The following is a 27,174-nucleotide window of genomic DNA, read 5'->3' on the forward strand; positions in this document are numbered from 1 at the left end:
AAATTTCTCTAGATTCGACAATCTTTCTCTCGAGCTCATCATAGCACACATGGATGTTAGAAGTTTGAGTCCAGTTCACAATGTGTTGGCGGCCTTCGTCTTAGTTAACTGAAAAGAGAACGTGGCTAGAGAGAGAGCGCTGGCTCTAGTCCTGTTATAGGAGATATCTCTACGGTATTCTTCCAAACGTAGAAGGATGGATTTAGCAGACTGGCCATAGTATGACTTTCCACACTCACATAAAATGTTGTACACTCCTGGAAACTGAGTTGGAAGATGTTTCTCTTTAGGTTTACTAAGTATTGAACGAAGTTTTAGGAGCGTAGTGAAGTAAGTTCTGAAGTTAAACTTCTTGAGAATTTTTGCCAGTTTTGGTGAAAGAGAGCTGATGTAAGGCAAAGAGATGAAGGCTCTGGGGGAAGAGGGATCTTCAGAAGTAGTTGAGTGACTTGAGGAAAGAAATTTGTCAATTTTCTTAGGAGAGAAACCATTATTAATAAAAGTTGTTTTAAGAAAAAGGAGTTCATTTTCAATTTCTGCTTCTTCTGTAAGTAAAGATTTGGCTCGGTGAGCTAAGGTGGAAATAATACCAATTTTTTGTGGGGGGGGGTAGTGATGGGAGGAAGCATGAAGGCATCTATCAGTATGAGTAGTCTTTCTAAAAATTGAGATTTTAATACTCTCAGCACCTCTGGTAAGTTTCAGGTCTAGAAAGCGGAGGCAGTCATCGGATTTTAGTTCGAAGGTAAAAGAGATTTTTTCGTGACACTTGTTTAGGTTAATAATAATTGTTATTAACTATTATTATTATGTATATTTCACTCTTGCTGTATTTATATCAAACTCGCTCACTATAAATCACTACCAATTGAGAATATTTTATTGTGATATAATATGGTGTAAGAGTTCTTACATCATATTAGCATAACTTACATGATATCTTACATGACATTAGTATAACTTAATTATAACATCACAGTTGGGGTGAGTGGTACTTTAATCCTATCAGTTGACTTATAAATTCAGTAATTTAATTTATCTTCAGTAACAATGATCACATTCACTATTTGATGAGTTTTCTGTATATTATAAGCTCCTCATGCTGTGTAGTAGTAGTATAGCAGCACATCCTATTAATTTTCTTAAAACTATTGCTTACTACTTATTACAGGCACTAGTAACTGTTGGATTATTCTTGCAGAACGACATCTTCAGTAATTATATCCATTTTGCATTTCAAGAACAGATGTTGCAGTAAATCATATTTTTTATACGCAGTATCATTTTGGTTAATACAAACCAAACCATTCAGCATCCAAAATCTTCAAGAAGAATTTTGGTGCATCATGTTGAATTCATATTGAATAATGATTGACATAGGCTATTTGCATTTACATCTCATATTTTTGCAAGAGTGCTTTTCAGCATTGGTAAGTATAATAGTGGAACAGATTAATAATTGAAAACAATCTTGCTGTGCTCTCTCAATGAACCAACTTAAATTCGAGAAGCCATTCGTTCAGAATAAACAGTATCATACATTGTACTAGTTTTTTTGTATATTTTTTATGCTCTACCTGGACAACGTAAGTGCAATTTTTTTGTGATTGGTTAAAATTAGGGATGTGCCAAATATTCAGCCAAATCAGTAGAAAGATTCGTATTTGGCCAGGCCGAAGCAGAAAAATTCCTGTTACATGCATATAAACCATTTAGGAAATGCATCCCTTTCATCACTAAAAACACACGTAATAACCGGCAATCTTTTGAGAATAAGACCGGAGTCAAGAGTTGCCTTGGCTTACGCTATTTAAACACCATGAATCTACCTACAATCTGTATATTTGCCTTTTATTAATGCATTGAGTAAGTTTCTCTAACCTGAAATACCAAGTGTCAAATTGACCAGGTTAAAAAAAAACTTACAAGTGAAAATGAAAGGAAAAAAACTCATTCAATGCTGTAACTACATCATAAAATAAAATTCATAAGTGATCTCATAAGATATTAAATTTTTTTATTTTATTTTATTTTCTATGTTGGATTAATACACAAGAGATTGGTTGATCAACCTATAGTACATTAGTACCATGTATGGGTAGTGGGTTGAGAAAGGAGGAACTTGGTTACATTTGATTTAAATGATTGTATATTTTATTCCTTGGGAAACACAACAGAGGGGAAGACTGTTGCGCAGTACAGCACTTACAGGGATGAAGGAGTACGAAAAGGAACTTGTTCCGTGGGTTTCAAGGTGCACTGTGAATGGATGTTGAGCAGCAGCTGCACTTTTTCCAGCGAGCAGGGGAATTATTGATTCTATTTCAGATGGATATTTTCCATGGAAATATTTGTAAAATACACATATTGAGGAAACTAAACGTCTGTGGGAAAGTGGGGGGGGGGGAGCGAATTGGTAAGAGCTGGGTCATTAAAACTCTTCTCTGTACTGAGTCAAGCATTTTGAGGGAGCTTTTAGGGGCTCCCAACCATATGTGAAAGCAGTATTCACTAGCTGGGCAGATTTGTGATACAGAATTATAGAGCTGAAAAGCTTATATTTGTCTTGCACCCTCTGTCCAAAAAAAAAAACCGAACTTTTGATAGAAAATAAAACATAGGCCAATTATAATTATTCAAATAATTTATTGCAATCAATATACTCTCCCTCAGCTTCGATACAGTGTTTGGCACAGTCAATTAATTTGTTAAATGAGTTTTTTATATCGGTTTTTGAGATACTGTTGAGGGTCGTGGTTATTGCTTCTTGAACATTTTCAATAATGTCGTATCACTTTACTTTCATCGGCATATGAAGTCAGGGGAAGAGAAAGAAGTCACAGGGTGATAAATCATGTGAATACGGCTAGCGATCCAACACACAAACTTGGTTTTTGCTCAAAAACTGTCTTACAATGTTCGTACGATGAGATGGTGCATTATCATGCAAAAGTAACCTGCTGCCTGCATCATGATATTCATGCCGTACGCAACGAATTCTCTCTATCACTCGCTTCAAAACTTTGAGATAAAACTCACCATTGACCGTTCGGCCAGGCAAAACGAGGTCTTTGTGGATAATGCCCTTGGAATCATAGAAACAAATCAGCATTGTCTTTTACTTTTGACTTCTCCAAGCGACTTTTTTTCGGATGCCCCCTCTTCCAGTGGTCTCCACTCAACATTCTGGCAGTTTTGGGCTCATACTCAAAACACCACATTTCATCACCAGTAACGATCATTTCAAGGAAGTTTGAGTCCTTATGAGTGGTTTGAATGAGGTACAGTGCTCAATTCAATATCGGTCAACTTGTGGGGAACAAATTGCGAATTCGATTTACGAAGGCCCAAACTCTCGGTCAAAAGGTTGTGCACAGTTGATTTTGGAATCCTCAATTCATCTTAAATCAATCTCATGGATGATTTCAGGTTTTCTTTGATAAAACGTTTTGGATGTTAACTTCGCTCAGTCCAGTTTTTGAAACGCCCAGCTTTTCGTCGTCCTCAAGTGTCTCACGACCACTTTGAAATCGCTTAAACCACTTGTAAACTTGAGTATAGGATAAGTATTCATTACCATATGCTATTTGAAGCATTTGATTCGTTTCGGTAAAACATTTACCAAGTTTAACACAAAAGTCAATCACAGCTCTCTATTTGAAACTCATTTTCCGACCATTCGTCAAAACATACTCACTCTTGGCACTATAACTCAGCTTCTAATGAAACAAATGTTATAAACAGTTGACACAACACTAATGAAGGTTGCCACTTTCAACAAGAAAAAAAAGATACAGCAGGTGGCGCCACTAGTTTCTTCTATTTTCGAAAAGTTTGGTTTCTTTTTGCACAGAGGGTGTATATAAGATGCTGTAATAGATAATATTAGTTTTATCTATATTTTATAACAAAATGTGAAAACAAGTGAAAGTAGGACATGTAGGAAAATTTTCTTTTGAAATTTTACCAGAAACCTTATGAGAAAGTTATATTCTTACAAACTCGAGCAAATTTTTGCAACTTTCTTTTCTTTCTACATTTGACTATAAAATATATACAGATTGATGATATCCTCCATTTCATTATCTCATGTATTTGAAATTGAAACATTTCAGCCCCATACTTAAAAAATTGACAGTTTATTATTTTTATAGAAAGCAAAATAAAAAAAAATGATGGTACAACATGACAAAATTTCATGCCAGCTGGGGCGTTGCCCGGTTAAACAAGGCCCCCGTTGTTTTCGCCAGAGAACCAGGACGAACAGCGAAAAGTCAGCTACTGGAACAAATCTGGAAACAAACCCCAACTCAACATCACCAGAGTTAAAGATCGGTACTATCAACGTAAGAATCCTGAATGGCAAAGAAATGGAGCTAGCTGAGAAATTAGATAAGTACCAGATCGACATAATAGGGGTGACTGAAACAAAAAAGACCAAAACTGGTGAGATCTTTCTGAGCAATAAATACAAAATGTTATATTCAGGCAATGACAATCAAGGAAAAGAAGGAGTAGCCATAGTATTCAACACAAAATACGAGGCTAATCTTCTTGAATGGCAGTCAGTCTCAAGTAGAGTAATGTGGGCAAATATGAGAATGGGGAACTGGACAATGAGACTTATTTGTGCCTATGGTCCCACAGAAGGTTCTACTAAGGTAGAAGTGGAGGAATTTTTTGATGCTTTAGAAAAAGCAACTGACACAATGAAAAAGGAAAAGTTGGTCCTTGTTGGGGATCTAAATAGCAGAGTAGGAAATGATTGTGAGACATACAAAAATATTTTGGGAAAATTTGGAGAAAAGAGCAAAGCTAATAATAATGGCAAATATCTGTTGGATTTCTGCTCAGGACATGGACTGGTTATTACTAACACCATGTTCCAACATAAAAATGTGCAAAAATTCACATGTAGAGAAGATGCTAGGAATAAGAAAAGTCTCATTGACTATGTTATTGTCGATAGTGATGTTTTCTCCCTGGTGCAGGACACCAGAGTGTACAGAGGATTTGAAATTGGAAGTGATCACTATTTAGTCTTGAGCAGGATAAAATTGAATTTTATATTGAAAAGAATAACATGTAAGAAAGTTTTAAAGCGAATAAAAGTTGAGCAGCTCTCAGATGTGAACTGTAGACTAAAATACAGAAAGATTATTGAAAAGAAAATGAAAGAGTTTGAGAACAGGAACCAAACTTTAGAGATTCAGTGGCAAGCCTTGAAGAAAACCTTGATTGATTCAGCCAGAGAGGCATGTGGTGAGGTTATCCGCAAGGACAGAAAAATCAGAACTCCCTGGTGGACACAGGAAGTTAAAGAGGCAGTGAAGGAAAAGAAGAAAGCATATCAAAAGTTCCTGGCAAATAAGTCAGCTTTTACTCTTACAGAATACAGAGACAAATGTAAGAAAGCTAAACAGTGTGTAAAACTAGCTAAACAAAAGTCATGGGAGGACTTTGGCAAGAATATAGAAAATAAATATGAAGAAGGTGGCAAAATATTCTGGAGGTTGTTGAAGAAGCTTAGGAATGGAGGAAAGAGTGCTGTAAAAGGAGTTAGAGATGATAAAGGTGACATGAAAACAGGAGAAAAAGATATCCTTGAAGTATGGAGTAATTACTTTGAAAAACTGCTAAATGAAACAAGCAGTGATGACAGCACAGTGATAAAAAACACTGACCAAACATGCAGCCAGGAATACATATCCATACTTGAAGTAGAAAAAGCCATCAAAGGATTGAAATGTGGAAAGGCAGAAGGAGTGATGATATTCGACCAGAAATGCTGAAGTATGGTGGTATAAAAGTCTTATAGTGGCTGCACTGCATAGTTCAGAAAGCCTGGACAGAGGGACGAATTCCCGATGATTGGAGTAGAGCTCTCATAGTACCCATATATAAAAAGGGAAATAAAACTGAATGTGAGAATTACAGAGGTATTTCCCTACTAAGTGTTCCTGGCAAGATCTTTGCAAGTATACTTGAGAAACGGTTGAGAAGAATTGTGGAAGAAAAGCTTGGTGAAGAACAAGCTGGATTCAGGCCAAATAGAGGCTGTCAGGATCAGATCTTCACTTTACGACAAATAGTCGAGAAAGCATGGGAATATAACAAAGATCTGTATTTAAGTTTTGTTGATTTGGAAAAGGCATATGACAAGATGCCAAGAGAGAAGCTATTCAATACGCTTCAGTTATATGGTGTCAATGGGGGCATTATATCAAGCAATACTTAGTCTTTATTTGAGTTGTAAGTCAGCAGTTAGAATTGAAGGAAGTACAGGAAGATGGTTTAATGTTAAATCTGGTGTGAGACAAGGATGTACATTATCCCCTCTGTTATTCATTATCTATATGGATCACATTATGAAGGAAAGTGATATTAAACCTGATATCAAAATTGGAGATATTAATGTCAGCTCTTTGCTTTATGCAGATGATGTTATACTTCTAAATAAATCCGCTATAAGTCTGCAAGATTCTCTGACTAAATTGAATAACTGTTGTAATAGATATGGTATGAAGGTCAGCAATAAAAAGACAAAGACAATGAAAATAGGCAGAATCATTGAAAATGTCAACTGTGTTGTGAATGGAGAACCTGTGGAACAAGTAAAACATTTCAACTACTTAGGCACGATTTTTACTGAAGATGGTAAATTAAATATAGAAATAGACAACAGAATCAGCAAAGCTGGTATGGTGGGAAGTCAATTGAATAAATTCATATGGAATAAGAGAGAAATTAGTCGGAAAACTAAATTAGCTGTATACAAGACAGTGTTCAAACCAGTTTTAACTTATGGATCTGAGAGCTGGGTCAGAAGTAAAACACTTGACCAAAGACTAGAGACCGCAGATGTGCGAGTCCTGAGAAAGATTAGAGGCGTGAACAGATGACATCAATGGCAATATCATATTAAAAACGAGGATATTAGGAAAGAACTTGACATTGTCAGCATCCAGGAATGTGTTAGCAGAGCTAATGTCAGGTGGTATGGTCACTTAAATAGAATGGGAGAGGAAAGATTAGCAAAACAAGTGTTCTCTGCCAGGTTGGCAGGAAAACGACCCAGAGGAAGACAAGATATAGGTGGATTGATACGGTACAAAGTGCCTTAGACGATAGAAATATAAGATCTGATAATGTTGGAGTCTTGACAAGTAACAGACTGATTTGGAGGAAAATTGTAGATAGGAAGTTAGTAATGATGTAAATTTTTCATGTAGTACTGTCGTATCCTGTACACCCCTTGAGGGTACATGACAGGAATTTGATGATGGTGGTGGTGGTGATGGTGCAAAATTTTATTATCCTTTCTTATCAAAGAATATCCAAAAAAGTCTTCAATTTGGTAATGTAAAATAAATGAAAATAGGAGATATTAAAGATTGGTGGAGCCCCCCCCATAGCTACACCGTAGCTCCATCACATGGTGGAGCCTCTGCTAAGTCGGTATAGACGAAGCCCTTTGGTTGTGAAAGACCTGGGTTTTTTCCCCCCCAAGACATGTGGAACCTTTATCTGTTTTCTTTCAATTAAAGGTGAGTTAGTCAGTCTCATACAGAGGTAGGGTTTTTTTCACCTGGTAACTCCGGGTTTTTCGTCCCCTAGAACAGGCAAACTGGCCTCGTTAACATACTCATCTATGAAGCACTGACAGTTTCAAATCATAATAGGCCATGCCTACTACAAATGCAAAGGGCCACTAGGGCCTAGGAAAGGAGGAGGAGGAGGAAAGATACATGGTTATTTCATAGCCAAATATATATAGTAATCCCTCGATTAATGCTTTTTCGATTAGTGAGTCATTTTTTTTTTTGATACCCAAATTCGATTAGTGCGCCTGTATACATCTTAAAAATAAATGTTACAGATTTTAAAAATTTTCAATCTATACACTTTTATGGCTAACTATTTTAAAATATCACTCACCAGAATGAAATAATTTAGTTACCGATTTAAAACATTTTACAAAGTTATTTTGTAAAATGTTTACTATGTTCCAAATTTTTACTGCCAAAATTTATGTCGTCTGCTGTAGTACGCCTACAGATTCGACACTTCTGCACATGTTACAGAAAGGAGAATCCATTCCGATAATAGGGTTAGCAATCTGTCTTGTGGGATGAGTTATTTATTATTACATGTCGGGAAATTAACTTTTCTTTTATGATCATTGTAGTTTTTAAAGTGGTAACTATTTTGCTTGTATAACAGTTGGGAAATTTTATCTATAAAGCACTTGATTTCTCATGTTGGCAACCAATTCGTACATCCTTCATTTCTTTCTCCCCTTCAATGATAATAACGTCAAAGAATTAATTAAATCTCATTCTGAAGAATTCAGTGATTCCAACCTGCTAAATTTAGGTGCACAGCTGGAAGATCCTGAATAATATGAAGACAATTTAACCACCGATAGTCATCCAAAAGAGATTTCACAGAAACAGTTTGAAAATATTTTTCGTACAATCGAAGTTTTTAAGCAGCAATGCTTAGAGGCTGACCCTGATGAAGAGAGAAGCAGTAAAATTTGTTGAAGAGTAGAAGAGGCAATAGGGCCATACCATTGGTTGTATGAAAAAAAGAAACAAAATGCCCTATGTTAGCTCAATTCTTTGTTATTAAGTAGAATAATAAAATTTATATTCTGAATATGTTTTATTGTCTTTCAGCTTCATGCTTTTCCTTTAACTAGGCCCTGAGACATACCTTAATTCTTTTATAAAAAATTAAGGTTCAAAAAAGAAATTTGAGGAATGAATTATACTTTTTCCCATAAGTTATTATATTCATTTAGTGCATTTTCGATTAATGCACCTGTTTTTAAGAACGCATTAGGCGCACTAATCGAGGGATTGCTGTATATATATCAAATTCATATATTGAGATCTTCATTTGAATAAACAACATGGGATCAATATGCATGAGTTTTAATTAGCCAAATTTCTGGCTGTGTATAGAAATTTGAAGTTTCAAATAAAGAACAGAGCAAACTTATGAGAATACAATCTTCAACCTTATCTTCACAAACTTTCCAAGTTTCTTGAGTAGTACCTGAAATAATATTATTATTATTATTAGTAGTAGTAGTAGTAATACATGACATCTCCAAGGACTCATCAAGGAAGGGCACTCACTCTACAACTCTCCATCTCCACCACTCAGTCCACCAACAACAGCGAATCACAACTACCATCATCATCTACGCTGGTGCAATCTACATCAATATGGATTGACCTGTTCATTTATAATACCCGAAATTACTCTTAAGCACCAATTGCTGTTCACTTATGAAAAATACAGTTCTCTGAAACAGTAGCTTTTGTACTGAATGAGGATTCTTGTCATTTTAAGGTTTATGCCTGATCTCTGATGAGAACCAGCAGTTTGAAATAGCTGTCAAGTCAGTGAAACCTTAATCAAAAGAACTAATAAAAGGCTGATATGCAAATCCCTGGGTAGCACTCATGTCTTTTAAGTAGTGCAAGCTAAGGCAACTTCAATGCCTTAAGAGTGTATTCTCATAAGCTCTCCGTTCAGTCTCTCTCTCTCTATATATATATATTTATTTATTTATTTCCTGTTTTAGCATCATTCCTAAATATAAACACAATATACTAGTCCTTCATGAAGAGGACACTCTTTGACATTTAAACGCTGCATCACGTTTCCGTTAATAGCCTGGGTGTGCAGAGAGAAATATATTTATCTTTGAACAGACCTGCAGATGGCACAGCCAGTTAAATTCTTAGTTCCAGTGTTTTTAAACGACCAAGAAGGCGAGGTGGGGTATGTGCTGAGACAATAGTGTAAAATCTCTCATGATATGTAACTATGTAACTTATGTTCACTTTTACATATTTTTCTAAGATTGTACTTAAAGACATGTCAGATTTTGTCTGTAATAATCTTGTATTTGTAATAAATTATCCATGATTCTTTGTTAAAATAATTTGGTGCATGATGTCATCATGTTATGCTGTTAACTCATGTCTAATTAGTAAGTCTAATTCTAAGAATAGCCATATATAGCGATTGCAAAAGAAGTGTGAAGTATGATATCATCATGGTCAGATGTCAATATGTGACCATACATGGAAGTTTCAAGAGACGTGCTTGTGCGTACAACAGAAGTTCAGGGCCTATATAAAGTGAGACTTCAAGAAGGACTTTATCTTAGGGTTCTGAACCTTCTCTTACCTGGGTCCACCACCATGTGAGGTCTGCTGTCGGTAATCAAAAGAGAAGCGTTGTAGGTTCTTAGTTTTCCAAGTCTCCTACCTGGATCCACCATCATGAGAAGTATTGTGTTGATTGCCTCGCTAAGAAAGAGCTGCACATTGCCTCCATGTTAAGGGTCCTAAAGGGCATAAAATAATCGACAACTTGGACAAAGAAGAAATTTGGCTGGAAATCAAGAGTCAGCAGAAGGGGAAAAGGATAAAAAAAGGAGCATGTTTATGTGAACAAAATATTCATATAAAAGGCAGTGCTGAACAAGAATTGTATTTATGCATGTAATAATTCCAAACAAGAATGTACATCAAGTGTGTCTGTTATATAAATTGATATTAAAATAAGCTTACTCAAGGTATGCTTTATTGTCAGTTTGTGTATATATATGACTGGCAGAATATTCTAGATTGTGATTTAGCTTTAAGGAAATAAATTAGAACTAAGTTTGAATTAGGAAGATTTGAAAATAGCAAAGAATTGTAATAAACTGTATATATATATATATGTTAATGTGAACCAAATTGTAAATGTTCCTTTTTGATTTAATTAAATGGTTTGTGAACAACACATTGGACATTCTGTCAGTGCACTATCCTGAAAATTTTGAACCTGCATAAGTTTAGGTGATTAATAATCAACCCATGACTAATTTAAGATAAGGATTAATATAAGCAGAGAATACAAATAATATCTGCTTTGTCTTTAGTTTAAAACTTATAATCTTGCACTCAATACATAGTCTAACTGGCACAGTTGTAAAACAAATTTGTTAGACTATAGAGCGTGAGAATATGGGATCTAGTAAAAATAAATATATGGCGGCAGTCAACCATTCACGATCTTTTAAGTAAAGAATGGCAAAGACAAAGCAGGGTTGAGAAATATGTAAGAGACAAATATAACAATAGCACCCAGAAATCAGTGACTGTGATTGGTTATTGTGTCAACCAATCCAATTGAATGTTGTCATTTGCCATGAGTTGCTGTTTTTGTTTTCTGAGTTTCATCTGTTTTGTGGTGGTGAAGTGTGAACTGACATGTTTAGATACCGATATAGACAAGTTTTTAATATATAATTTTCTACAAACAATTTATAACTTTTTTGCCATATTTACAATGGGAAACAGTGTTGATGATCTACTGAATGTCCCGTTTTCTTCGAGAGCTTTTGTGGACTGTTTGATTGTAATTACACCTTTTTAGTAAGTCAAATATACCAAACAAATGCAGCATTCTCCATCATTATTGCTTTCCAATATATCTTAAGCAAACACATTGTTCCCCTCCCTATGCAGATTTGATTACAATTAATTGCTAAAGTATTCAAAAGTTATCATACAGTTTAATTGCATTAACCAATTAAGATGAGCACTGATGCCCCATGCACTCTTAAAACTTTCATATATTGATAAAAATGCAATCATACGGTCCAATTCACGTGAATTTTGTGGCTGGGTTGCAGAAGCCACATGACAGCACACCCAACCAAAATGGGCATGCGACGCCATTGATGTGTGTGTGTGTGTGTGTATTTGTTTATTCATTCATTTATTTTCATGTGGTCACATGATTAGGTGAAGTATTATTACACATGATTTAATCTTTCTTTATTCTGCTATTTGGTTGAAGTATTCAAAAGTTATCGTGAATATTTGGCAAAGCATAATTAAATTTTTAACATGCTAATAATGTCAAATTCCTTCCTAATATCTTCATTTTTAATATGATTCTGCCATTTGGTTCATTCCTCTGATTGTTACATTTTATAAACAGATGTTTTGAACAAAAAATCTATACTTGTTTAAAATGTTGATCAATTTGTAATTTTTGTTTTTCTTTCAAAACATTGGTTTATAAAAGTTAATTTGGTATGCTTCAGTTGAATATTCAGTGCTTTAGCCCATCTCTAAAATCATTTATAATTTTTTTTTTGACAAAATTCACCATCTCTCTCTCTCTCATCTTCTTCTTTTTTAATATCTGGAGGTCCTTGTGTTTTCAATGGCGGTTTTGGGGGTGCATGAATATAAAACTCTGAGAACCACTGCTGTACAGTATGTTTGACGAGCCACCGAAAGGTATCACGGTGCTTGTTTGAAGAGATGGGACAGACAGAGGCAGAGATAGAGAACACATCCATAAGAGGTTGGTTAACCTATAGTTAGTACGATGGACAATAATGAACTTATTCACATTTGATTTGAAAAGCTGTCGATTGTATTCCTTGGTATTCCTATTTATTCTTCGAACTCTCAGGACTCATTTAGAAGAGTTGTTCTTGTGGGTTGTCTTTAGCATGCAGAGCCAGTTTTTTTTTTCATACTCAGACTTTGCTTTCCATACAACAGTTGTGACTGTTCTAACCTGCTGCTTATAATTTTCATAACAGATATGATCCTTATGCACACAGCATTCTTCCTTCCACATCATTTTCTTACGAATCTCTTACTTAATAAGATTACAAATCCATTTGACTCTTACTCTATTTATTCTTTGAACTCTCGGGACACACGATATCACATCATTTAAGTATTGTTTAAATGCTTTCCATGCACTGTCGATATTCTTCCCATCCAGCAAAGGATCCTATTCCACTGAACTCAATATACTCCTCACTTGGTCATAATTTTCTGCTTTGTTGTTCAGCATGTAACCTTTTCTTAATGAAACATTCAGAAACTTAGTCACTTCCCAAGTGAGTACCACATGATCACTGTCACTAACTGGAGGCAGAATAGTTAAATCTTTAACTGAAAACTCTTCTGACACTATAATCAGATCTAACACTCTTTGACCTTGAGTTCTTTCTGTCACATGCTGCTTGAGGAATTTGTCTCACAACTCAATAAATGCATTTTCATTCTTCTCATGAGATTCTACTGCTACCAATCAATATTCGGATGATTAAAGTCTCCCATTGTGATTACTTTTTTCACTCTCATCTTTTCTATTTGGTGATGCACATCTTCATCAGTAGCAACCGGTCCACCAGATCTGTAACAACACCCCACTATGTAATTGATCTTGTAAAATTCCACCTCACACCAGATGGCTTCAAAACTCACTGCCACATGGAATACTGTTAGTAGTAGTACTACAATCATAGGTCTCATCTCTAACTGGATTCAGGTCATCTGAATACTTTGATGCAGGCAGTCTGTCCATCACTTTTCTTGGTCTACCAACTGTCTTTTTGTATTTAGTTTCCAGTCTCTTGCCTGTTTAACTTTGGATCCATCCTATTAACATGTTGATTCCATTCTAATCTTCTCTTTTTTTTTTTTATCCATGCATTTATGAGTTGTAGTCGATTTTCTTCATTAATCTTTACATTTTTTTACTCCATCAGATTTTATTTTGTTAACTATGAGCCAGAGACACATTTTCCTTAGAAATGTGGAAAAATATGAAGGAAATCATTGTCCAGCAGTGAACGGATAAGGATTGATGATGATGAATTATAATGTTTTCATTTCACGTTGCATTTATCTGTTGTATTTTTGATTTTTCTATTCTTGTTTCACATGCATACATCAATATTGATTGGACTACTGATTTATATATTCTTACTTTTGTTTCTTTTGTTAGATCTTTATTTTTTCATATAGTTGAATTTAGACATCCTAATATTTTATTAGCCTTCAGAGATTGTTCTTTACTTCATCCTGCATTATATTTTCACTGTTTACAGTTATTAGGTATTTAAATTTCATTACTTGTTCCAGTATTTTTCCATTTAATTGTAATTTACATCTGATTAGTTCTTTTGAAATTGCCATTGTGTTTTATTTCTATTGATATTTGTATGTTAAAACTACTACATATCTGTTGGAATTTGAATAATTGCTTTTGGAGATCATCTTCATTTCTGCAAGTAATGTTACATCATCTGCATATCCAACCAAATTTAAATGTTCTTGTTTAATGATTATATTAAATTAACATTGACCCAAAAGAATCACTGAGAATATAATTTCTTGTCTTTAAATTATAATTTTCTGTCAGCATAAATTGATACTGTTCTCTTGGAGCTATAAATTAAAGAAATGTTGCACAGTACAGGCAGCCCTCGGTTTACGACGGTTCAATTTATGCCAATTCACAATAACAGTGGATGTCTACGCATGCTTTCTTAATGTATTGTGGTCTGACTCAGAAACGACTCTAGCAGGCACTCTAGTGTTTGAGTGTTTACCGAGCTACTATGACATATATGTATCCAACATAGTTTTGCTGTTGAATCTACCTAATTGTTCTATTTAATTTTTTTTACATACATACGTATTTAAATTGATAAAGTACATAATTACATAAAAAAGTGCAGAAAAGTTAGCAGAACTTGGTGTTAAGAAGGTGCGGAAATCAATCACACTTGAAAAGAAGATGGGCAGACAAGTGCTAATGTCTATAGAAGTATGCACTTACCTCCATCGACTGTTACTACAATTATGAAAAATGCAGATAGAATAAAACACTCTGCGCAACAATCTTTGGCAGTACTAAATGCAAAACATGTAAGTAATAGCAGGGGTAAACTTCATGAAAAACTGGAAAAATTATCATCATTATGGGTGGATGATTTGAATCAGAAAAATATTCCTCTGATGCAGGCTGTTATAACTGAGAAAGCAAAAATAATTTTTGAGGATCTTAAAAAGACAGATGGAGGTGAAGAAACATTTTTAGGAAGCGAAGGTTGGTTCATGAGATTTAAGTTTCGAAGTAAGTGCCATAGTGTCAAATTATGTGGTGAGGGTCAAGTGCAGATTGCTGCAGTGACTGCTTTTCCTAAAGAATTTCAAGACTGTATAGAACAAAGAAGTTATCCTCCTGATCTCATTTTTAATGTTGATGAGACTGGGCTCTACTGAAAAAAATTGCCATCACGCACCTTCATTTCCTGTGAAGAACGTTCCACTCCAGGTTTTAAAGCTGCAAAAAAGATAGACTTATGCTTTTGTTGGTTGCAAATGTTGGTGAACCATTCACGGACACCATGCTCCTTTGAGGGTCTAAACGCCATGCTGCCAGTCTATTGGAAATGGAACAAGAAAGTTTGGATTAGACAAGATGTTTTTATAGATTGGTACACAAATTATTTTTGTCCTACCGTGCTTTGCTTCTGTAAAGAAAATTATTTTCCAGCCAAGGCGTCTCTTGAATAATAGGTTAGTTTTGAGGATGTCCCCTGGATATCCTCAAAACCTTGCTGAAGTAAGAACATCATTGGATGTTATTTACATGCCCATAATCACAACATCACTTTTGCAACTGATGGATCAGGGGATTATATCACTCTTCAAAGCCTATTACCTCCGTATAATATTTATAGAAATGGTAAGAGTCTTGGACACCTCAGAAAAAACTATTGGCGGTCATTCGATATTTTGAAGTGCATTAACAACAAGGCAGCTTGGAACGAAGTGTCAGCAAAGTGTTTAAAAGGAGCATGGTGAAAACTTCTTCCAGCATTTATGCATGACTTCGAGGAATTAGAGCAAGAGGAGAATGTTATTGAAGACGTTACCAAGCTTGTGCGAGAGGTGGGATTGGAATATTACAGCTAAAGATGTGACAGAAGTCTTAGAGAGCCATGATAAACCGCTTTCCAATGAAGACTTAAAGGAATTAGCCGAGCAATTAAGTCAACATCCAAAGGAGTAGAAAGAAAACAAAGAAAGAACTCTGAGAGATATAAAAACGGCCGATTTACAGCGTATCCTTGCAAGCATAAAGATATTGACTGATGAACTCTGCGAAATGGACCACGATTGGGAACGGAGTACGAATGTAAAAAGGAGTCTAATCGCATCTATTCGACCCTACACTGAACTCCTTAAAGAAAGAAAAAGAAAATCAAGGAAATTAATACTGTATACTTTTTTACAAAAAAAAAATGCAGGTGATCCGAAACCAGGAACTTCAACATAGAAATATGTAATATCTTTTTGAAGTTTCATATTTTTTGTATATACTTTTGTTTTGTTTTCATTATTAATAATTTTATTTTAACAAATATATATGTATTATCAAAGCTTTAAATATAAGAATGTTACACATGCTTCATTTGCATATTTTTTGACTGCGCGGAACATAACTTTGTACCTCCCATTAAAACTTGGGTTTGTTTTACGCCGATTTGGCTTATGCCCGTTTTTTCAGGAACAGAAGTGAGCCGTTAACCGAGGACTCCTGTATTTCTTTAATTCAAAGTTTAAGTGAAAGTTATGAAGGTTTGGATAGCAACTCACATTATGAAAGTTTTTTCTAAATTCAGAAATATGAATTATGAAGGTTTGAAAGGTTCTGTTTAAGCATAAAGTAAAACAGTTCTAAATTCTGATTCTTGGTTTTTGACTTCACATACTTCATTATACAAATTATGGAAACAACTGTTTTGTTAAAGTAAAAACTTCAGTTTAATATAAACCAAAATAATCACTCAATGTTTTGACCTTGATATTAAGGTCGTCATCTGAAGTATACACACATATACAAAGAAACAAGCTACCCTACAATATACATAGTATGCTTAAGTTACACTAATTTGGTCAACCATTAAAACTACTGTCCTGACCTCTGGTGTAAAACAAAAACTTATACATCAACACTAGTGTCCTGTCATTATTATTATTATCCAGGTTACAAAAATAAATTAAGCTAAAGAGAAACATGCTCTTATATAATTATTCATATAAAGTACACATCAAATAAATGCTAAAAATATTGCTTATAATCCTAAAATCAGGACTCTAAGCAATATTGGTGAAGCAGGCTTCTCAGATCACACTCTTAACACCCCACACAAAATTAATTGGAAAAAGTATGAATTCTTTACATCATGCAAAAACCCAGTATGAATGTAAATTTAAAATTTAAAGATGCCTGTGAAATTTTAATTAAATATCCTAATCTTAACAATAATTGTGACATAAAAATCCCAAGAATTTGGTTGGCACACATTCAGCCCACTTAAGTTCAAGTTTTCCAGGAAATCCTGACTTAGCAATATTTTCAGCACGCTTATTGGCCACCATCCATACTGTTTTGTTCTAATTTTTTATGTGTACTTATATGAATAATTATGTGAGAGCATGTTGCTCTCTAGCTTAATTTATTTTTGTAACTAAATGGATAATAACTAACATACCCTGTAGATTGTCGTGTAGCTTGTTTCTTTATATATATGTGTGTGTACTCCAGATGATGACCTTAATGTGAAGTTTGAAACATCTTGTAATTATTTTGGTTTATATTAAACTGAAGTTTTTACTTTAAAATGGTAGTTGTTTCCATAATTTGTATAATGAATTCTGATCACCATGTAACCATGAAGGAAAGGATTTGCACATACTTTTTCATTATTTCTTTCTTATTTCGGGCCTGATTGGCTGAGTGGTTAGCATATCTGCTCTCCTGCCATGGGGCATGGATGTTTGTGATTGTCTGTGGTGGGTGGTAGATGGTGTTGATGTAGCTGGTGGAGACAGAGAACTATAGAGTTCTCTGTCTCCCTCCCTCAATGAGTCAAAGAACTCCCTGAAGGTGTCACATAATAATAATATTTGTTAGGAAATTCAGTTTGCTCTCATGAAGATTCTTTGCTTTTATTGTTTGTAGTAGCAAGCTTAAAATATTGGTTTGCAGGATTTTGGGACTGTTCCATAGTTCATTTATCGCCCATCATTTCATTATAGTAGTGTTCACTATAATGTGCATCAGTACTGAACAAATCACAGTAAGAGAGCTTCCAGTAGCAATGACTCATACTGTATGAGTGTTAAAGAGACTTGATTCGATACAAAAGAAAGCTGTTTATTATGTTGCAATACTATGCACTCCCACATAAAATAATTCAAGTTGTTACTATCCCTTATACTTATTGTTGTGCTAAAATCTCTGCTAGGAATCAAATTTCTTTGACCATAACTGGAGCTATGTAGAACATAGTAACATCTTTTATAATTTGTTATGTATTACATTTTTCAAATCATAAAATTTTTTTATGTATTTCAGAAAAATTACAATTTTGGAATAACCATAATTACATTCTAAAATGAATTTGTCTTACCGAACTCAATTTTGCAAATGACAATATTATTAATAGATTAAAATAATTATAAACACAAACAATAATACTAGATTTGTATAGAAACTCATCAGATATAAAGTAATAATCCCCAAATGTTAATTTTATAGGCAACATTTGAGGATCAAACAGTCATAGAAACTACTGAAGAATTCCACTATCTTGGATTCTCTCTAAGCAGTTTATAACAGATGTAAGAAATAGAAAAAAAAATTAGCCTGCATATACTTTACAATAGCAAACTGTGTCCTCTATGGATATTTACTCTTACAGACCAGATGAAGATTATTATGCACATAGTATTTCTCTGTTTCCCAACTTGGAATATGTTCACAAAAAAGATAATTGCATATACATGCAACTCTTTGGACGCTTCCTGCCTCAGAACTATTCTAGAAGAGAGAAACCCAAAAGTAATTTACAGATATATTTTTGACATTATCAGTGAATATGCTGCAAAACACTAGGGAAATTGAACTATTGGCTCAAAATAGATGTGGATGGATGGCTATAGTTAAAATTTAATATTAAGTATACATCAGTGGCGTCACATACCCATTTTGGTTGGGTGTGCTGTCATAGCTTATGCAATCCGAGCTACAAAATACACGTCAGTTTGACTGTATGATTGCATTTTTATCAATGTATGAAAGTTTTAAGAGTGTATAACACATCAGTCTTATCTTAATTGGTCTAATGCAATTAATTGTAGGATAACTTTGAATACTTTCATTTATCAATTAATTGTAACCAAATCTGCACAGAGTGGGAGACAGTCTGTTTGTTTTAAGATACTGTATGTTAGAAAACAATAATGAAGGAGAATGCTACATTTGATTTGGTATATATTTGAATTACTCAAAGGTATAAAATTTGGAAGAGGAGGATAAGGCTTACCTCTTTCGACTACAATACTGTTTCCCATTGTATGGTAGAATGTAAACTGCTACATTTGGTTTGGTATATATTTGAATTACTCAAAGGTGTAAGATTTGGAAGACGAGGCTTACCTCCTTTGACTACAATACTGTTTCCCATTGTAAATATGTGCAAAAAGTTAAAAATTTATCAAAAATTATATATTAAAAACTTGTCTATATTATACTATATAAAAACTTGTCTACCATGCCAATTCACACTTAATGCATGCAAAACAGATGAAATTCAAAAAAAAAAAAGAAAAAAGCAACTCATGACAAATGACCGGATTCAATTGGATTGGTTGACACAATAACCACTCACAGCCTATAGGTGCTATTATCTCAGAGCTCACCCTGATTCACTTTCTCAGTGGTTTAAAACTTCTAAGAATTTAACCTGCTGCATCATCTATACATCTTTTCAAAGGTGTATGTATTTTGAATGCATACCCAGACTATTAATGCGAATGTGATGCAATGTTTACACGTGGAAAAGTATCCTCTTCATTAAGCATTAGTATATTGTGTTTACTTTTAGGAATCACACAAAGTCTGAAACAATTAGGGAAGTCTTTAACAGGAATAAATGCAAAAATATAATATTGGTGATATTGCTATTCTGTGGATGAGCACCTCACACCTGGAATATTCATCCCTGGTATACATATCTCTTATTGCATAACTTTTTATGGCACATATATTGCAGTTCTTTTTTGTATTTTTACTATTCACAAATACATACATGTGATGCCATCAAATAATTATGTCACTTAATTATGATTCAAAATAGCCAGCAAAAGCTCTACTTTCATGATTTCACACCAGCTGATAATGTTTTATACTGACTCAAAAAATTATAACAGCTTTTAATAATCTTAGTAGGAAATGAGATATTGTCCACCCGGATCCATTTTTGGATAGAGGTACAACAATAATCAGATATTTTGCACAAATCTTTTTGTGTTTATGGTTGTGTTATGAAAAATTAAATTGCACATGCAGTACACTCATGTCTTTGACCTTATCTCCTTTGATGTTTTCAGTTTATATCTGATTTGTAAAGTTTTATAATTTAGTATTTTGTTTATACGTTTTATGTAAATTTTATTTTTGATTATACAATTATTTTAATTATTTACAACATATTAATTAATTCCACATATGCAAACTGAAACAGTAGCCAAAATAAGATTGGTAAAACAAACACTCAAGAAGAAGAATGAAATAAGTGAAATTAATGAAAATAGAGAAATAACCACAATCATCACCAGACTAAGGACAGACATTTTAAAGGCATGAAATTTCAGCCAGATGGTAGTAATAGCTATGAAGCATGCAAGAACTGTCTGGGAGTTGAACTAACACCTGCCCATATCTATTCTTGTCCAGCTATTGCTGCTGCTCTAAGAAGATTGACAATAACCCTGGAGAAAAGCTCTATTCCATCAAAGTTTAACAGATTGCCAAAGCAGTTCTACAGTTCCATGGTCATATCTAGAAGCTCTTCAATGGACTTGACAACGACAACAACAGTATCTAGTTGCTTGCTCATTCTGCATAGTAAGTGCCAAGGTTTAAAAGACTCGCATATAACTGGAAGTGAGGATATTTCTGAGATTGAGTGCACAGGCTATGGAATTGAGATATCCCATCAAGGTTGCACCGAATGCATACTTCCCCAGTGTAGATATATACTGACACCACTTATTTCATCAATTAAACATGCATATTTATTTGGTAAAATAAATGATAGCAATAGAACATATAATTGAATTAATTGAGTGATCACTTTGCAAAGAATGTATTTCCAAGGTGGAAATAATTCAGGAACTAACATGAATACACCAGCCATGGGATTAGATGCGATATCCCATCTAAGTATATTATGAGAAAGTGTAAGATAATTGGTTGTTTAATGTGAGTCACTTGCAGGATCCCCGGACAGTTGGACAAAATAGTTTCATTACTTAAGAGAGACTTCAAATAGAGGTTGTAAATTTTAGATATGCCAGTATCTCAGGAATGGCGAGTAATGTTATGGAAATAAATTATACTTTCAGTAAGGATACTTTCCCTTCACAAAGCTGTGTGAAGGAGACCCCCCCCCCCCACACACACACAATAGAATAACATACTCCTATCCACCCATTCCTGAATTCTGGTCTTCAGTTTTCTTAGCCTAACCCATCATTCTGTGGAGGTACTAGGTCTGTAATTTGAGCTTTCTTCAGTCTTGGAGCTTCCCTTATCTAATGGAACTATTTTGTCCTTCTTTCACATCCATGGGACTGTGCATTGTTGCAGCTCACATTAAACAACTCAGAGGCACTGCTAATTCTCTTGTGCCTTTCTCATATTGTTTTGTTCACATTGCATTATTTAGGTCAATAAAATTGCTATACTATGATTATTACTGGGCTTTTACAAAGACATTTGATAGGATATGCTGCAAATATTTTAAGTAAATTTGAGCAAATAGGGATTAGTAGAAGCTAATGACATGGATGACTGATGGACAAAATATCAAAGAACAGGTGGAGCAGAGTAAAAAAGACAGTGCCACAGGGCACCTGTTGAATTTCTAAGTTAATGACAGTAGGAATAATTTGGGGAGAATAGCCAGTAGTGTGCTGCTGTTGCTCAATTGATATTTCTTAAAGAAATATCAATTGAGCAACAGAAATCGAAATCCTGTGGGATAATTTGAATAAATTGATATTGTTGACGAAAGGATAATTGTTTCCAGTTCAGTGTGACAGAATATAACATTATGCACTACACAGTAGGATGAAAGGATTGCAATCATGTTCTGTATTGAAACAATTGCACTGCAGGAATTTCATGAGTCTAAGGATATGGAGGTGATGCTGAACAGATTGAAGTCCAAGGGGCATATTGCAGAATTGGGAAAAAATAGTGCAGAGGATCACTTGGATGTTGAAACATTCACAAATATAAATAAGAAGGTTATTTTCCTTCTTTATGGGGCTTCAATACAACTTCATTTGCATTGCTGTGCTCTGATTTGGTCTCCTAAGTTTTGGGGATGAGAAAAGACATTATGGAAATGTTTCAAGGAGAGGACTCTGACCAAATTGATGTCAGTCCAGTGGAATTGTCTTCTATGAGAATAGACTGATATGTCAGTTACAAAAATTGGTTGATGGGATGCATGTTTGTGTGTGTGTGTGTGGGGGGATATAATTATCATGTGCTTATTATTATTATGTGACACCTCCAAGGAATTCAAAGACTCATCGAGGGAGAATGTGCCAACAGCATTGAACGAATGGTCTCCTACTAACTACACTCAAACTTGCTTAACTTTTTTCGTGAGCCATTAGTGGCAGAGGCGCTACCAATCGGCCAACCTTTATAATATATAATCTAGACATAAATTACTAAAGGAATCTTATAGAATAAATTCATATGAAAATTTTTGGCATATGACAGGAGAATGAACAAGAACTTACCCCCTAAGGTTGATTAATAAGAGTATGATCAGCAAGGATGTGAAGAATAGACTTTTTAGAGAGTGGATGAATGAGTGGAGCAGAGGTGGTTGTGTACATTGTCATTTAATGCAAGTAAGAAGAGGTATGATGGGCATCATACAAATAAAGTTTAACATGGATCTCTAATGATGAAGCTTAGACTTCACAGAGCTCTGTTAACAATGTTCTTTCCAAAATCTTCCTATGACATTTACATGTTACTTAGCTTTCCTTTATTTTTCTTTGTGATCTCAAGGTGCATGTTAATTTACCAGTCAGGAAATTTCTTTGATTTATTTATTATTTTATTTTTTTTTGTGCACTGCCTTTTTAATTTCCCATGAGCACTATGAAGTTTTTACTTTTCTTATTTTGCAGACAGTTTCATTATATGCTTTCCTTGTTCAATTATTCTTTTCTTTGGAGTTTGGTTTTTCGAGGTTTCATTATTTTACCAATAATACTTGAATATTTTAGTCTACAGTTTGCCTCTGAAAGCTGTTCAGTATTAATACTTTTAAAAACTAACATGCACATTTTTCTTTTAGTATGATACTTTTTTATCATCTCTTGATATGAACTCTTACAGATGTATAGGATGCTATGATAGTACAACATGTAATTACATCAATATTAGCTTCCTGTCAACAATTTTTTCCTCTGTTTCTCTTATTTGTTAGGTTTCCAATAGCCACATTTTACGTTTTGGTCTTCCTCATTTCTTTTCCTTGCAGTGGACAGCTATTTTGCTACTCTTTCCTCTCCCAAGTAAATTATACTACACAAGAAGTTATATTTTTGTTTTAATCCTCCCCCAACACCAAAGCATGTTCAAAAGTTTGCATACGAAGTATCCTTACATTTAGGATTCTACTTGAGTATGGAGGTAGATGATTTCAAATCAAATTGTCCTACTGTCCATAATGTACAGCATACTTTTGGACACATATATTGCTCTGCATTATGGGGAAGGGTCCCAGACCAGTCAGTGGAAGCTAGACACAGGTAGATAATAGGACATTTTGATGTTAGGTCATCAGTCTCTATCTTCAAGTAGCCTACTCATGAAAATGCATTGCACGGAAATTTGCATATTCTCATTTAATCATTTATTTGGTAAAAGATTAAACGAGAACATAATTTCTTGTTTAGGATATGATTTATTGTCTAGTATTATTTACAATTTTCATTTACTTTGTATCCAAATGGAAAAAACTTGGAACATTTCTTCTCCTATAATAACTTGCTTTATCCTTGTCTTCTATCCTTTTTTTGTTTATCCCTTTCTTCTATTCTCATTTTTTATAAGTGAACTAACAAAAATTTCTTTAATATCTCACTATGTTAAAGATACCAAACAATTTTAAACCTGGTTTTACTCCATTTTTCCCAAGTAAGCAAACAGACAAAATGTCAGGTTTGTGCCTGCAATTGATGCAAGACTAGCTGATCCCACAGGTAGTGCAAGACCAAGGCAACTCGTGGTAAAGGTGGAGCAAGCTCTGATCACTAATCTTAATATTTACCCTTAATGCCAAAACACATCTCCAAGAAGGGGATGTATGATGTTTTGTATTAAAGGCAAGGGGCCACTACCCAGACCGGTTTCGACCTTTATTGAGGTCTCATCAGTGGGAGCCAGGCTAGAAATACCAAGATTTAGTAATGCAGAGCTTGTAAGTATTTTACCAAAACAAGTTACCATAAGGTGTTATAACCTTATTAAATAAAAATCTCAGGAGGAGATATAAATGTAGAAAGTGTGTTTTGGCATTAAGGGTAAATATTAAGATTAGTGATCAGAGCTTGCTCCACCTTTACCACGAGTTGCCTTGGTCTTGCACTACCTGTGGGATCAGCTAGTCTTGCATCAATTGCAGGCGCAAACCTGACATTTTGTCTGTTTGCTTACTTGGGAAAAATGGAGTAAAACCAGGTTTAAAATTGCTTGGTATCTTTAACATAACTATACCCAAGTTAAAAATACTTTCTACATTTATATCTCCTCCTGAGATTTTTATTTAATAAGGTTATAACACCTTATGGTAACTTGTTTTGGTAAAATACTTACAAGCTCTGCATTACTAAATCTTGGTATTTCTAGCCTGGCTCCCACTGATGAGACCTCAATAAAGGTCGAAACCGGTCTGGGTAGTGGCCCCTTGCCTTTAATACAAAACATCATACATCCCCTTCTTGGAGATGTGTTTTGGCATTAAGGGTAAATATTAAGATTAGTGATCAGAACTTGCTCCACCTTTACCATGAGTTCCTTGGTCTTGCACTACCTGTGGGATCAGCTAGTCTTGCATCAATTGCAGGCGCAAACCTGACATTTTGTCTGTTTGCTTACTTGGGAAAAATGGAGTAAAACCAGGTTTAAAATTGCTTGGTATCTTTAACATAACTATACCCAAGTTAAAAATACTTTCTACATTTATATCTCCTCCTGAGATTTTTATTTAATAAGGTTATAACACCTTATGGTAACTTGTTTTGGTAAAATACTTACAAGCTCTGCATTACTAAATCTTGGTATTTCTAGCCTGGCTCCCACTGATGAGACCTCAATAAAGGTCGAAACCGGTCTGGGTAGTGGCCCCTTGCCTTTAATACAAAACATCATACATCCCCTTCTTGGAGATGTGTTTTGGCATTAAGGGTAAATATTAAGATTAGTGATCAGAGCTTGCTCCACCTTTACCATGAGTTGCCTTGGTCTTGCACTACCTGTGGGATCAGCTAGTCTTGCATCAATTGCAGGCGCAAACCTGACATTTTGTCTGTTTGCTTACTTGGGAAAAATGGAGTAAAACCAGGTTTAAAATTGCTTGGTATCTTTAACATAACTATACCCAAGTTAAAAATACTTTCTGCAATATTTCACTATGTTTGCTATATTAATAAAGTTCAGTTTTACTCTAATTTATTTGCTTTTTTCTCCCCTTCTTTGCATCTTTTGTTTGAAAAGAGCTTAATACTTGCTGGCTTGTTTCCACTTTTATGATAATTCATTCTTTTTCTTCTTCCAGTAACTGGTCAACAAGGTGTACCTGCTATCAAAATAAGTAAATTATTGTTTAGTGATAATAGAATAGAAGAGATACAGCACGAATAAGTGAAGCAGAAATAGGAAGAAGTATAGAATAGTGTTAGAAGAGAAACTTAAAAGTGTGGAGGAAGAAAAAAACTCAAATTTAAGAGTGAAAAGAGTAATGAAGGTGATAGAAGATGCAGTTGAAGAAACAGTACCAGAAAAAGAGAAGATCAAGAAGAAATGGATTACACAAGAAACACTGAAGTTAGTACAGGAGAAAAGAATGTTGAAGATAAGAAGGGATACATCAGAACAAATAGAAGAGCAATATAGAAGTGTAATGAGGTGAAAAAAGCAGTCAGAATGGATAAGATGAAATGGTTAGAAGCCCAATGCAACAATATAAAACAGTACTATGGAGAGCATAAAACAAGGGAGGTATACAAAATGATCAGAACCATTAATAGAAAGTGGCAACCAAAACAGACCACAATTAAAGATGAAAAAGGCAAAGTATTGATGAATAAAGAAAAAATTGAAAATTGTACAGCGGTGGACAAGATACTGTAGTGAGTTATATGAAGAAAAACTAGATTCAGATAGCGTTGGGAAACTGACTGAAGAATTGAAGCAGATATCACCACCAGGTAATGAGCATGATATGGACATTTTAAGAGGAGAGGTAGAAAAAGCAATAGGACGGCTAAAACACAACAAGAGTCCTGGTAGCTATAATATTACTGGAGAAATGATTAAATAAGGTGATGAAAGTATGGTTACAGAAATGCACCAACTATGTAATATGGTATGGAAAGAAGGGAAAATGGCAGAGGAGTTGGTGAAATCAATATTAGTAACATTATACAAGAAAGGAAATAAGCTAGAATGTAAAAATTATAGAACAATTGCCTTGATAAGTCACCTTGGTAAAGTGATGATGATCACATTGACAGAAAGATTGAGAACACAATTGGAAGCATACCTTGCAGACTCGCAAGCAAGATTTAGGAAGGATAGAACTACAATTCAACACATTTTGACAATGAGGTTAATAGCAGAAAAAGCTAGGAGAAAAAACAAAAACATATATACTTGCTTTGTTGATTTTCAGAAAGCATTTGACAGTATTGACCAGAAAGTGACATTAGCAGTTCTGGAATCCTATGGAATTGATAAAAAAAAAAAACTAATAGCTATATTAAAAGATGTTTATCAGAATGCAGTTGCAGCAGTTAGAATAGGTGATGATTTGGAGAAATGGTTTAAACAAGCAGAGGTACTAGACAGGGAGACCCCAATATCACCAAGCATTTTCATCGCACATTTAGAAAGAGCAATGGACAAACTGAAGGAAGATGTCAAAGGAATATCTGTACACAGAATGAGAAT

General features: G+C 34.4%; 1 protein-coding gene across 3 annotated transcripts in view; it reads left to right on the forward strand.

Moving 5' to 3' along the window:
* FucTB (alpha-(1,3)-fucosyltransferase 10) overlaps nt 1–27,174 on the forward strand; it is a 167,922-nt gene that overhangs the window by 80,645 nt on the left and 60,103 nt on the right. The gene's annotated exons all lie outside the window — the stretch shown is intronic.

This window comes from Typopeltis vanoorti, chromosome 1, assembly GCF_054136105.1.
Source record: "Typopeltis vanoorti isolate ZY-2024b chromosome 1, IOZ_Tvanoo_1.0, whole genome shotgun sequence".
Taxonomy (NCBI): Eukaryota; Metazoa; Arthropoda; class Arachnida; order Uropygi; family Thelyphonidae; genus Typopeltis; species Typopeltis vanoorti.